This window comes from Manis javanica, chromosome 6 (assembly GCF_040802235.1).
Source record: "Manis javanica isolate MJ-LG chromosome 6, MJ_LKY, whole genome shotgun sequence".
Taxonomy (NCBI): Eukaryota; Metazoa; Chordata; class Mammalia; order Pholidota; family Manidae; genus Manis; species Manis javanica.
In genome coordinates this window covers 77,724,966-77,740,618 of record NC_133161.1, presented here as the reverse complement: position 1 = coordinate 77,740,618, position 15,653 = coordinate 77,724,966, and the positions used below count along the sequence as shown (strand labels likewise).

Sequence of the window (15,653 nt, the reverse complement as noted above, 5' to 3'; positions counted from 1 at the left end):
AAATACAAGGAATCCAGATTGGTAAAGAAGAAGTTAAACTGTCATTATTTGCAGATGATATGATATTATACATAAAAAACCCTAAAGACTCCACTCCGAAACTACTACAACTGATATCAGAATAGAGCAAAGATGCAGGATACAAAATTAACACACAGAAATCTGTGGCTTTCCTATACACTAACAATGAACCAATAGAAAGAGAAATCAGGAAAACAATTCCATTCACAACTGCATCAAAAAGAATAAAATACCTACGAATAAACCTAACCAAATAAGTGAAAGACCGATACCCTGAAAACTACAAGTCACTCTTAAGTGAAATTAAAGGGGACACTAACAAATGGAAAGTCATCCCATGCTCATGGCTAGGAAGAATTAATATCGTCAAAATGGCCATCCTGCCCAAAGCAATATACAGATTTGATGCTATCCCTATCAAATGACCAGCAACATTCTTCAATGAACTGGAACAAATAATTCAAAAATTCACATGGAAACACCAAAGACCCCAAATAGCCAAAGCAATCCTGAGAAAGATGAATAAAGTGGTGGAGATCTCACTCCCCAACTTCAAGCTCTACTACAAAGCCATAGTAATCAAGATTTTGGTACTGTCACAAGAACAGAGCCACAGACCAGTGGAACACATTAGAGACTCCAGACATTAACCCAAACATATATGGTCAATTAATATTTGATAAAGGAGCCATGGACATACAATGGCAAAATGACAGTCTCTTCAACAGATGGTGCTGGCAAAACTGGACAGCTACATGTAGGAGAATGAAACTGGACCATTGTCTAACTCCATACACAAAAGTAAATTCAAAATGGATCAAAGACCTGAAATAAGTCATGAAACCGTAAACTCTTAGAAAAAAACATAGGCAAAAACCTTTAGACATAAACATGAGTGACCTCTTCTTGAACATATCTCCCTGGGCAAGGAAAACAACAGCAAAAATGAACAAGTGGGACTATATTAAGCTGAAAAGCTTCTGTACAGCAAAAGACACCATCAATAGAACAAAAAGGAACCCTACAGTATGGGAGAATATATTTGTAAATGACAGATCCAATAAAAGCTTGACGTCCAAAATACATAAAGAGCTCACATGCCTCAACAAACCAAAACAAATAATCCAATTAAAAAATGGGCAGAGGAACTGAGCAGACAGTTCTCCAAAAAAGAAATACAGATGGCAAACAGACACATGAGAAGATGGTCCACATCGTTAATTATCAGAGAAATGCAAATTAAAACTACAATGAGATATCACCTCACACCAGTAAGGATGGCTGCCATCCAAAAGACAAACAACAACAAATGTTGGCGAGGCTGTGGAGAAAGGGGAACCCTCCTACACTGCTGGTGGGAATGTAAATTAGTTCAACCATTGTGGAAAACAGTATGGAGGTTCATCAAAATGCTCAAAACAGACCTACTATTTGACCCAGGAATTCCTCTCCTTGGAATTTACCCTAAGAATGCAGCAATCAAGTTTAAGAAAGACAGATGCACCCCTGTGTTTATCGCAGCACTATTTACAATAGCCAAGAATTGCAAGCAACCTAAATGTCCATTGGTAGATGAATGGATAAAGAAGATGTGGTACATATACACAATGGAATACTACTCAGCCATAAAAAGTGGGAAAATCCTACCATTTGCAGCAACATGGATGGAGCTGGAGGGTATCATGCTCAGTGAAATAAGCCAAGTGGAGAAAGAGAAATACCAAATGATTTCACTCATTTGTGGAGTATAAGAACAAAGGACAAACTGAAGGAACAAAAAAGCAGCAGAATTACAGAATCAAAAATGGACTAACAGTTCCTGTGTGGTGACCTCCAATGAGTTCTACACAATGGTATAAAGGGCATATCAAAGTGTGGGCAAAGGGTCTGTTTGTGTTTATACAGAGGATCAAAGCCTAATTTGGTTACCCAGAAAATAAACTAAGATACGATATGAAGAAGAACTTCCAACATCAGCACTCTCTGGAAGAGTCATACCAGAAGATGATCATCAAAAATCCTCAACAAAGATCCAGGTGATGCTGCACTTGTAGCTGTATCCATCCCACCAGCACCTGGACTTGCCATTGGAATGAAGAAGGAGATATCTAAGCTTGCCAGTGCTTTCAGTAAAACAACAAATTTGACTGGATCTATACTGTTGGAACTCAACCAAGAATTAGGAGAAGTGCAAGTTGTATCACTCCAAAATCTTACAACTACAGACTATCTACTGTTAAAAGAACATTTGTGATGTGAACAGTGCCCAGGAATGGGTTGTTTTAATTTGTCTGATTTCTCTCAGACTGTTCAAGTGCAGTTGGACAATATCCATCGTATCATAGACAAATTTTCACAAGTGCCTAGGGTACCTAACTGGTTTTCTTGGCTTCACTGGAGATGGCTGGTAATTGTAGGTCTGCTTTGGTTATGTAACTGTATTCCTATTATGTTAATGTGTGTGTGCAATTTAATTAGTAGTTTAAAACCTATACATGCTTAAGTTACTCTACAAGAAGATACGTCAAAGAAATAATCAATCTTCCCATGTTTTCTTCCATCTGCTACCTCTATAGCTTTTCTTCTTCCTTCCTAATTACAACCCTTAAATAGAATTCATGCCTCATATCGAATTTACCGAGTATCATAATTCTTCCAAGTGGTAAAGATACCTCAAGATAAATGCTGGGCATAGAAGCCACAGGGCATAAATCTGCAAAGAAGTAAAAAGCTAACCTTTTCAAACAATATGGGTTCTCTCTCACTTACCACCTTTACACCTCCCTGTATGGCCCTGGAAGATGACTGGTTAGCCAGAGACGGGTAAGTTTCCTCAAGGGAGGAACAACCTAAGACAGGCACAGTCGCAGGGGGGCCATCGGCCATCAGGGGGGAAATTGGGGATTAACAGTGGTGAGTCTTAAAACCTCACCCCCCCTGTTTTGAGAGAAATCTTCTGCATCCGTGGATGTTTTAATGCCCTCGTCTAGCTTGGATTAACACATAGTCTACAGGCACACAACTGATCATCTACAATTGCTCTCTTACAACACTAAACTATGTTTTCTGCCTTCATCTTGCATCTACCTACCACTTCAGCATTTTATTAAAAATAAAAGTAATAATAATAATAAAGGGAGAAATGTGGAATCCACATATAAATCAAGTATAAAAATCAAACAAATATTCATATTTGACCTGATTGTTTATAGTTCATAATGCGTGATCAAAACCGAAAGTTCCTGTGGTGACAGACCTTGCACTGTTCACCATGTAAGAATTTATTCACTATGTAAGAATTTGTTCACCATGTAAGAACTTGTTCATTATGCTTCAGAAGATTGGAGACTGATGAGAATTAGGCTTGGGGTGGATTAATGATTGTGCATTGAGCATTGTCTCCCCTATACAGAATTTTATTGTTGTTAACAACCATTTGATCAATAAATATGAGAGATGCCCTCTCAAAAAAAAAAAAGAGAGAGAGATTATTTATTCTAAATAGTACTCTAGTATTTTTTTTTGAAGAACATTATGTTTACTAGGCTCTCCCATACCCCAAGTCCCCCCAACAAACCCTATTACAGGCACTGTCCATCAGCATAGTAAGATGTTGTAGAATCACTACTTGTCTTCTCTGTTTTGCAAAGCCCTCCCCTTTCTCCCACCCCCCACATTATACATGCTAATCATAATACACCCTTTCTTCTTCCTCGCCCTTATCCCTCCCTACCCTCCCATTCTCCCCAGTCTCTTTCCCTTTGGTAACTGTTAGTCCATTCTTGGGTTCTGTGATTCTGCTGCTGTTTTGTTCCATCAGTTTTTCTTATGCACTTATACTCCACAGATGAGTGAAATCATTTGGTTTTTGTCTTTCTTTGCTTGGCTTATTTCACTGAGCATAACACCCTCTAGCTCCGTCCATGTTGTTGCAAATGGTAGGATTTGTTTTCTTCTTATGGCTGAATAATATTCCATTGTGTATATGTACCACATCTTTATCCATTCATCTCCTGATGGACACTTAGGTTGTTTCCATTTCTTGGCTATTGTAAATAGTGCTGCAATAAACATAGGGGTGCATCCGTCTTTTTCAAACTGGAGTGCTGCATTCTTAGGTTAAATTCCTAGAAGTGTAATTCCTGGGTCAAATGGCAAGTCTATTTTGAGCATTTTGAGGAACCTCCGTATTGCTTTCCACATAGTTGAACTAATTTACATTCCCACCAGCAGTGTAGGAGGGTTCCCCTTTCTCCACAACCTTGCTAACATTTGCTGCTGTTTGACTTTTGGATGGTAGCTATCCTTACTGGTGTGAGGTGATATCTCATTGTTCTTTTAATTTGCATTTCTCTGATAACTAGCGATGTGGAGCATTTTTTCATGTGCCTGTTGACCATCTGAATTTCTTCTTTGGAGAAGTGTCTGTTCAGCTCCTCTGCCCATTTTTTAATGGATTATTTGCTTTTTGTTTGTTGAGGTGCATGATCTCTTTATATATTTTGGATGTCAAGCCTTTATTGGATCTGTCATTTATGAATATATTCTCCCATACTGTTGGGTAACTTTTTGTTCTGTGGATGGTGTCCTTTGCTATACAGAAGCTTTTTAGCTTGATATAGTCCCACTTGTTCATTTTTGCTGTTGTTTTCCTTGCCTGGGGAGATATGTTCATGAAGAGATTGCTAATGTTTATGTCCAGTAGATTTTTGCCTATGTTTTTTTCTAAGATTTTTATGGCTTCATGACTTATATTCAGGTCTTTGATCCTTTTTGAATTTACTTTTGTGTATGGGGTTAGACAATGGTCCAGTTTTATTCTCTTACATGTAGCTGTCCAGTTTTGCCAGCACCATTTGTTGAAGGGACTGTTATTTCCCCACTGTATGTCCATGGCTCCTTTATCAAATATTAATTGACCATATATGTTTGTGTTAATATCCTGAGTCTCTAATGTGTTCCACTGGTCTGTGGCTCTGTTCTTGTGCCAGTACCAAATTGTCTTGATTACTATGGCATTGTAGTAGTGCTTGAAGTTGGGGAGTGAGATCCCCACCACTTTATTCTTCTTTCTCAAGATTGCTTTGCCTATTTGGGGTCTTTGTTGTTTCCATATGAATTTTTGAACTATTTGTTCCAGTTCGTTGAAGAATGTTGCTGGTAATTTGATAGGAATTGCATCAAATCTGTATGTTGTTTTGGGAAGGATGGCCATTTTGATGACATTAGTTCTTCCTAGCCATGAGCATGGGATGAGTTTCCATTTGTTAGTGTCCTCTTTAATTTCTCTTAAGAGTGTCTTATAGTTTTCAGGCTATAGGTCTTTCACTTCTTTGGTTAGGTTTATTTGTAGGTATTTTATTCTTTTTGATGCAGTTGTGAATGGAATTGTTTTCCTGATTTCTCTTTCTATAGGTTCATTGTTAGTGTATAGAAAAGCCACAGATTTCTGTGTGTTAATTTTGTATCCTGCAACTCTGCTGTATTCTGATATTAGTTCTAGTAGTTTTTGGGTGCAGTCTTTAGGGTTTTTTATATCATGTCATCTGCAAATAGTGACAGTTTAACTTCTTCTTTACCAATCTGGATTCCTTGTATTTCTTTGTTTTGTCTGATTGCCATGGCTAGGGTCTCTAGTACTGTTAAATAACAGTGGGGAGAGTGGGCATCCCTGTCTAGTTCCCGATCTCAGAGGAAATGCTTTCAGCTTCTCGCTGTTCAGTATAATGTTGGCTGTGGGTTTATCATATATGGCCTTTATTATGTTGAGTTACTTGTCCTCTATTCCCATTTTGCTGAGAGTTTTTATCATGAATGGTGTTGAATTTTGTTGAATGCTATTTCAGCATCTATGGATATGATCATGTGGTTTTTGTCTTTCTTTTTGTTTATGTGGTGGATGATAATGGATTTTCGAATGTTGTACCATCCTTGCATCCCTGGGTTGAATCCCATTTGGTCACGGTGTATGATCCTTTGGATCTTTTTTGAATTTGGTGTGCTACTATTTTATCAAGTATTTTTGCATCTATGTTCATCATGGATATTGGTCTGTAATTTTTTTTTTGGTGGTGTCTTTGCCTGGTTTAGGTATTAGGTTGATGTTGGATTCATAGAATGAGTTTGGGAGTTTTCCCTACTCTTCTATTTTTTTGGAAACATTTACGGAGAATGGGTACTATACCTTCTCTTTGTGTCTGATAATATTCTGATGTAAATACATCTGTTCCGGGAGTTTTGTTCTTGGGTAGTTTTTTAATTACCACTTCAATTTCGTTGCTGGTACTTGGTTTGTTTAGATTTTGTGTTTCTTCCTTGGTCAGTCTTGGAAGGTTGTATTTTTCTAGGAAGTTGTCCATTTCATCTAGGTTTTCCAGCTTCTTAGCATATAGGTTTTCATAGTAGTGTCTAATAATTCTTTCTATTTCTGTTGGGTCCGTCGTGATGTTTCCTTTCTCATTTCTGATTCTGTTGATGTGTTTTGATTCTCTTTTTCTCTTAATAAGTCTGGCTAGAGGCTTATCTATTTTGTTTGTTTTCTCAAAGAACCAGCTCTTGGTTTCATTGATTTTTTCTATTGTTTTATTCTTCTCAATTTTGTTTATTTCTTCTCTGATCTTTATTATGTCCCTCCTTCTGCTAACTTTAGGCCTCATTTGCTCTTCTTTTTTTAGTTTCAATAATTGTGATGTTAGACTATTTATTTGGGATTGTTCTTCCTTCTTTAAGTGTGCCTGGATTGTTATATACTTTCCTCTTAAGACTGCTTTCGCTGCGTCCCACTGAATTTGGGGCTTTGTGTTGTTGTTGTTGTCATTTATTTCCATATATTGCTGGATCTCCATTTTAATTTGGTCTTTGCTCCATTGACTATTTAGAAGCATGTTGTTAAGCCTGCATGTGTTTGTGAGCCTTTTTGCTTTCTTGGTACAATTTATTTCTAGTTTTATACCTTTGTGGACTGAAAAGTTGTTTGGTAGAATTTCAATCTTTTTGAATTTACTATGGCTCTTTTGGTGGCCTAGTAGTATGTGATCTATTCTGGAGAATGTTCCACGTGTACTTGAGAAGAATGTGTATCTTGTTGCTTTGGGTATAGAGTTCTATAGATGTCTATTAGGTCGATCTGTTCTAGTGTGTTGTTCAGTGCCTCTGTGCCCTTACTTATTTTCTGTCTGGTGGATCTGTCCTTTGGAGTGAATGGTGTGTTGAAGTCTCCTAAAATGAATGCATTGCAGTCTATTTCCTCCTTTAGTTCTGTTAGTATTTGTTTCACATATGTTGTTGCTCCTGTGTTGGGTGCATATATATGTGTATAATGATTATATCCTCTTGGACTGAGCCCTTTATCATTATGTAGTGTCCTTCTTTATCTCTTGTTACTTTCTTTGTTTTGAAGTCTATTTTGTCTGATACTAGTACTGCAACACCTGCTTTTTTATCCCTATTGTTTGCATGTAATATCTTTTTCCATGCCTTGACTTTTAGTCTGTGCATGTATTTGGTTTTGAGGTGAGTCTCTTGTAAGCAGTATATAGATTGGTCTTGTTTTTTTATCCATTCAGTGACTCTATGTCTTTTGATTGGTGCATTCATTCCATTTTCATTTAGGGTGATTATCGATAGGTATGTACTTATTGCCATTTCAGGCTTTAGATTCGTGGTTACCAAAGGTTCCAGGTTACTTTCCTTACTATCTAAAAGTCTAACTTAACTCACTTAGTATGCTGTTACAAACACAATCTAAAGGTTCTCTTCTATTTCTCCTCCTTTTCTTCCTCCTTCATTCTTTATATGTTAGGTATCAAATTCTGTACTTTTTGTCCATCCCTTGATTGACTTTGGGTATAGTCAATTTAATTTTGCATTTGCCTCGCAGTCAGCAGCTCCACCCTCCCTACTGTGATTTTACTACCTCTGGTGACAGCTGTCCAACCATAGGAACACTTCCATCTATAGCAGTCCCTCCAAAATAGACTGCAGAGATGGTTTGTGGGAGGTAAACTCTCTCAGCTTTTGCTAATGTGGAAATTGTTTAATCCCTCCTTCAATTTTAAATGATACTCTTGCCAGATAAAGTAATCTTGGTTACAGGCCATCTGCTTCTTGGCATTAAATACATCATGCCACTCCCTTCTGGCCTGTAAGGTTTCTGCTGAGAAGTCTGATGTTAGTCTGGTGGGCTTTCCTTTGTATGTGATCTTATTTCTGCCTCTGGCTGCTTTTAACAGTCTGTCCTTATCCTTGATCTTTGCCATTTTAATTACTATATGTCTTGGTGTTGTCTTCCTTGTGTCCCTTGTGTTGGGAGATCTGTGGATCTCCATGGCCTGAGAGACTATCTCCTTCCCCAAATTGGGGAAGTTTTCAGCAATTACCCCCTCAAAGACTCTTTCTATCCCTTTCTCTCTCTTCTTCTTCTTCTGGTATCCCTATAATGCAAATATTGTTCCTCTTGGATTGGTCACACAGTTCTCTCAATATTCTTTCATTTTTAGAGATTCTTTTTTCTCTCTGTGCCTCAGCTTCTTTGTATTCCTCTTCTCTAGTTTCTATTTCATTTATTGTCTCCTCCACCATATCCAACCTGCTTTTAATACCCTCCATCATGTTCTTCAATGATTAGATCTCTGACCTGAATTAATTCCTGAGTTCTTGGATGTCTTTCCATACCTCCATTAGGATGTTGATGATTTTTATTTTGAACTCTCTTTCAGGAAGTGTCACGAGGTCCATATCATTTAAATCTTTCTCTGGAGTTGTATTAATTTTACTCTGGACAAGGTTCCTTTGGTGTTTCCTGTTTGTATATAGTTCTCTCTAGTGTCCAGAAGCTCTATTCTGGAGCTTCTCAGCCCCTGAAGAAATGTTGGGGGTCACAGGGGAGCAGTACTGGTGCCTGGAGGGAGGAAAGAGCTGTTCCCCATCTCCCGGCTGCTGTGCCTGTCTCCACTCCCTGAACCAGTGGGCCAGTCACACATGTATAAGTTTTTGTCCCAGAGCAGCCGGATATGGATCCCTGCTTTCCACAAGCAACCAGAATCCCAGTCTCCCAGGAACTCTGCCTTTATTAACTTTCCAACTCGTTAGTCATGTGAGTCTCATGAAAGCACCATGAAATGTAGGTTTGTGCTCCCAGAGCAGATCTCTGGAGCTAGGTATTCAGCAGTCCTAGGCCTTCCACTCCCTCCCTGCTCCATCTGTCTTCCTTCAGCTGGTGAGCTGGGGTGGGGGAGGGGCTCAGGTCCCTCGGAGCCACAGCTCTGGTACGTTACCCCGTTCGCTGAGGTCTGCTCTTTTCTCTAGGTGTGTGCAGTCTGACACTGTCCTCTTTCCCGTTGCTCTCTCAGGATTAGTTGTGCCAATTAAATTTTCTAATTGTATCCAGTTTTAGGAGGAAGCCTCTGTCTCTCCTCTCATGCCGCCATCTTTAATCCCCAAAGTGTTAGTACTCTAGTATTAAGCAGCTTTTCCTCAATTTCCTCAGAATCTTGAATTTTCCCATTTTCAAGACAGATTTAATCTTTTACTAATTTGGAAATGTATTTTGTAAATGTGATTTCTCTTCAGATGACATATAAAATCTTACTCCTGAAAGGAATCTTCACTACTAACCTGTCCACATGTTCACATACAAAGAAACTCAGACATAGAGAAGGAAGGTACCTGACATAGCATAGGGGCTAAAAACATACTCTGAACGCAGACTGCTGGGGCTGGCATTCTGGGTCTGCACTAAGGAGCTGTGTGACAAAGCAGTTTATTCGGACTCTTTCTTATTTTTTTCTTTGTAAAACACGGTTATTAGTGAAGCCTAAACATAGTATCATTGTGAGTATTACCTAAGCGAAAGTGAAATACAAAGAGCAATGCCTGATACACAGTAGCTACTCATTAAGAATTAACTCTATTGTGGAAATTCCCAGACTCAGGTCTTTACATGAAGTCCATTTTCCTAGTCCACTGCCCCATATGCTCTTTCTTATAATGTTTAATGAAAACAGTTATGATGAATTTGAAATAGGCACTTTGTGGAGAGCAGAATTTTCTTTTATTATATTATAATCACCTTCTTATTAATATATGATGAATGTAGTTGGGGGAAAAAAAGACATGGATTAAAATTAATTTAAATAATGGATATAAATTACTAATTGGTAAATAAATTCATACTATTTTTGTTTTTTAAATCTTAAACTAGCTCTTATTAATTAGTCATTAATATAAGAAAGAGTAATCAGACACTGGTTTTCTTAGAGTAACAATTCTGATAATGAGTAGGAGTATAAAAAGATTAATAGGAGATAATTTAGGAAACAGTTATCTCTTTCAAGCTAATGTTTTTTGAGTAATAGCTAACATTAGGTACTCCTTTTTCCTTAACATGTTTTTGGAAGGTTTTTATCAGGACCAAGTAAAAGTCTTATTTAAGAAATAAACTGTTAAGAAATGCCTAATTGCTCCTCATTAACAGGGAATACGGTGGAGAAACATTTATGGTTCCTTTGGCCACACAATTTAATCAATATATTTGCTGCAAATTGCCAAGATCTCTCATTAAATCCCATTATTTGGTCTGCAAGGCCCAGGTCTTTCTTTTCAAAAAAGCCATCCTTCTGTCAGCAGCCTGTTCTTGTTGTTAAACACTGTGAAGAACTGTAAAAAAATGGGTATTTCCCTCACTGCCATGATAGTAAATTTGCTTGCCAGTTTCAGGGAAACAGGCAAACGGCAGGAAATTTCTTGAGCTGGAGATGAGAGACTCATTATCTTTGCATTGGTTCTCAGAGCCCCATTTCCTACAGGACCACATGGAGGCCAGAGGATCCTTCACACATAGTGAGTTACTTTACAGGAGAGGCAGCTTCGACCAGTGACCCAGTATTTCTTTTTTGCAAGCAGCAAACACTGTAGCAAGTTACAAACAAACTAGTCTCCTCCCCTTTAGACCAAACAGAAGTTTCTGTAGTCACTCTGTAGTCTTCTTAACCTGGTTAGTTGCATATGTGACTAGGTACAGAAACTTCTCTGTATTGGCTCAAGCCTTGCATTCTAGCATACTCAGCAAGAACATGCAGGGTTGCTCAGGTAGGTTCCCTCTTCTAATATACACTACCAAAATAATAAAACTAACCTGTGGTAGGTTCCCTCTTCTAACATACACTACCAAAACAATAAAACTAAACCAACAAAATTATGACTAAACAGTAAATTAGAGACTGAGGTAAAATAGTTATCAGTAACTCTAAGATAAATCACCGAGCCCCAGACCAACCAACAAACCAACCCCCCATCACCTCCCCACCACCACGTCCCCTTTGATCTTGGCAGAGTCTCAGATGGTGCTATCTAGTTGGGAGTGATAAGCCGGTAAAGAGGGAAGAACACCCAGCCTTCCTTAAGTTCCTTTTGTTTCTGACCTTAGGGAAGAAAGAAGACTTCCCCTGAAAAAGGATTAAAATACCAATAAATAAACTGAATTGGACATTTAAAATTATCAATTGAAACTTTTTATGGCATAAAAGAATGGTGGTTCTCTTATTAAGAATGAGAAAAAAGTAATAGGACGCACCTACGTAGACTGAGATTTAGTTCTATTGTAATGTGGCTAAGAATCTTCTAGTCACCTCAGAATACATTAGCATGTTAAGTCTCTTCTCTATTTTGGGAAGAGGGTTAATATAAACATATTAATAAAAAACAGGTATTTTAATTACTGTCTAGGATGAATTTCATTTCTTTAATCCATGTCTATCAAAGATAAAAGGTGAAGTATGGTCAAAATTATACTTATTTGGATTATATTAATCCAAATCATAGTCATTTATTAACTTAAAACAGTAGGTATCTAGAATTTTAATACATAATAGGACTTTAGAGTTCATGTAATTTTTTTGATAGATGAGTTGAAGCTTAATAAACTGTGATTACTACCGGAGCATTCAATTGACTGATAGGGAGTGGTCTAGAAACAAAGTCCTGGCACCCAATCTGAATATCTTTGTGGTGTAGCATGCTTCATGCCATGTATTTCAGCCTAACCTTTATCCTGTGCCCTACCCTCCACCAACTCACTGTTGGCACCCAGAGAGATCACCTCACCTCTCTACAGGCTCTAGGCCACATGGCAGGAAATATATGGGGTGGCTATACCTATCTTCCAAGGGCTTTTCAGATTGTCATTCTGAAGATTAACAGGCCCTTCTGATTGATAGATTCAGTGTGGGAAGTGGGAGTACAGCCAATATTGAAAAAGATCACTTTCTATGAATCCAGCGATTATTGACTACTGATTCCAGAAGAAGACATGGCCGAGAGATGTGTTGTTCTGTACTTATGTCAACAAATATTTAAAGGTCAATTCAATCTGACCAGAAAATAAACATTATTCTCATGCTTATTTATATTATGGGTTAAGACTTGCATTTGCTGTCATCATCAACAAAGTATAAATAAGAACATAACAATTTTTGAAAGAGTCATTGGAAACCAATATTCATGGACAGCACTATATAAAATGCAAAATTGTAAGTGATGATGCAGTTAGTGTTAAATAAGTGATATTCAGAAGCTGTAGAGGCAAGGCATTCTGTATTGTTTCATGACACAGCATTATTAGCATTGCTTCTCTTGTTTTAGACTTTTAAAATAACTTTTTAAATTGAGATATAATTGACATACAACATTTATTAGTTTTAGGTGTTCAACCTGATGACTTGCTATTTCTATATATTGCAAAATGATCACCACAGTAAGTCTAGTTAACATCTGTCACCATACGTAGTTACAGATCTTTTTTTCTTGTATGAGAACTTTTAAGATTTGCTCTTTTAGGCAACTTTCAAATATGCAATACAGTATTATTGACAGCTGCCATGTGCACATTAAATCCCCAGACTTATTTATTTTATAAGTGGAAGTTTGTACCTTTTGATTTCCTTCACCAATTTAGCCCACCCCCTGTTTCCTCTACCTCTGGCAACCTCCAGTCTGTCCTCTGTATCTATGAACTTGGTTTATGTTAAGATTCCACATCTAAATGAGATCGTACTATGCTTTTTTTTTCCCTCTTAATAGGAGATATGAAATTTTCCTGGTTGGTGCATTTAACAGTAACTGTAAAGAGATAGTTTCTGGACATTATCAGAAAGAAATGGTGCCTGGACACTGCAAAAAAAAAAAAAAAAGAGAGAGAGAGAATCTCGAAGTGCACTGATTGAACAATAAGCTCAATACACAAAGTTCCCATGCAGAAGTCTCTCCTTACTCAGTATTCTGCATCTTCACTGATACCTCATGTGGATAAAATGAAGATTCCTGTGGCCAGGATTCTCACTGGGCCCTGGTTGGCTGACTCACTACACACATGTGGCAATATGTTGTTATTGACTCTACATAAAGAGCCCTGCCCAGTGCTCTGGGTGACGTGGTGGCAGGCTGCAGGAGAGCAGAGGCTGGAGTGGTGGCAGCGCCAAGCTGTGGCTGTGCAGACAGGGAGGCCCAGAGGCAGAGACTGGCTTGCTGCATACAGACTCACTCTGAGTGAATGAGATTTTAGTGATTTGACCTGCCACCGTGGAAATAAAGTTGGGTATAACCCTTTCACCCCAAGAACATTCTACTGTCATTTCTTTGCTCACACTGAATCCATAGTGAACTTGCCAGGGGCTGAAACCCATTGGCAAGACACCTCGCTATACCCAACATGGCTTTATGTATTTTGTAATCCAATTGTTCCTACAGACAAGAGCCCTATCAAATATATTTCCCTGGAATCCTGCAGAATAATATTAGGTTAAAAAGTAGAACACTAGAAGCATAATCCTGGAAAGACAGGCTTCAGTGCTGCAGTGCTTTGATGCGTTACCGCCTCTCATCTCAGTCCAGTAAAGGACGATTGGAAACAGCTGCTTGCTGTTCCTATTCCCTTCTCACGAGGGTTCTGCGCATACAGCAGGAGGAAGGAAGGTTGGCAAGCTGAAACTGTTGAGAGTTTAGTAGTGAAACAACAGCTTTATAAAAAAAAAACAGGGTTAGTTATTTGCAATGTATCTATGACATCAAAATCAACAGGCAACCCTGTTTCCCAAACTAGGCACCAATGAAGGCACTTTCTCAAGACCTGCAGCAAACTCATGGGGGAGTTGCCTAATATTCTAAAATTTCAAAGAAAACTCAGCAATCCTCAACATCTGTCAGCCACCAAGTGAACTATTAAAAATGTCAGCATTACATTGGTCTGCCTTCCTTTTGATGACATCATAACTTGCTAAGCTGTGTTTCCTGTGGTCGCATTATAAAAAGTAAGTACCGTATGAAAATCAGTGTGAAACAGGAAATGAGTACCTGACAGCTTGATCTGATTTAAAGGCTTGCAGAGCCAAACAGGTGCACATATCCAATTTGTAAGTAATTGTGGTTATTTAAGAATGACCTGAAAATATTATTTTGTTCTTTCAATTTATGAGTATTTTTTTCCCCAAAGGCCTACTAATTTGTTAGGACATAGATATTTACTAAACTGTTTGGTGTTAGCTACTAAATAAATGGAACTGTTAGGTATTATTTTTGGCCCAGAATATGCAAGGAAAAAATTACTAAGATACTAACAGTGTTTTGAATACAAACATTTACAAACCTCCCAAGCTTTAGAAGAAGAGAATCTGTTTTGGATAATTTTTTTATAGATGACTTACGTTTTCTTGACCTGTTGCTTCTTGGAAGATCCAATTGCACCAGTTAACATTTTAAGGCTAATCTGTCCCATCTGAATTGTATTGACATTTAAAATTTTTCAGTGTGTATTTAGCATCTACAATTACCACTTAATTCTAAGGCTGTTTTATAACTTTCACAGGACTGTGAATTTGAAGAATCTGATATGAATCGATACATGAATGAATTGGTTCATTTTAAGACACTGATACATGCCTCAAATTTGAAAGTGTTCTTATGGAATTTGTACCTCACTAGCCTCTAAGAACTAAAAGTCAATTTAAAAAAATACTGTGAAATGTGATGCAGTTGAACTGCCTTTCTAAGAAAGACAGGACTTAACCAATATGACAACCCTTAAAGTATTGCAACCTGATTCTGCCAAATTTTCCGTTCCCAAGTGGATCATCTGTCCTTGACAAAGTAGACTTGCGGCTTAAATTTTAGCACCTTGGGGGTTTTGTTTTCATGTAATATGTGTCACTGTGCTTGTTGCCTGGAGGTGAATAAATCATTGTTTTAAGAAAGCATACTGTGCTCGCTTCGGCAGCACATATACTAAAATTGGAACAATACAGAGTAAATTAGCATGGCCCCTGCACAAGGATGACATGCAAATTCATGAAGCATTGTAGATATACTCAAATTTTTAATTTTAAGTATATTCACTGTTAATATATGATCAAATATTTAAACAGTCTGGAAAGAAAATAGTATATATTATAGTCCCACTTTTACATGGAAGTGTATTTATATGCACATGATATGATAAAAAAATAAATTTAAAAAAACCCTGAAAGTACATACAGCAAAGATGCGATTCTAGAATTGTGGAATTTTATATTATTTTCTTTTTTCTCTGACAACCTTAGGGGACATCTTTTTGTTTAATAATCATGTGTTATGCCATCTGATAT

General features: G+C 37.7%; 1 non-coding gene across 1 annotated transcript; it reads left to right on the top strand.

Annotated features, from left to right (window-relative positions):
- The first annotated feature begins 15,270 nt into the window (after nucleotides 1-15,270).
- LOC118973018 (U6 spliceosomal RNA) lies at nucleotides 15,271-15,377 on the top strand. The gene has a single exon (XR_005062223.2). It is a non-coding gene; the product is annotated as a U6 spliceosomal RNA (small nuclear RNA).
- Nucleotides 15,378-15,653: the final 276 nt, after the last annotated feature.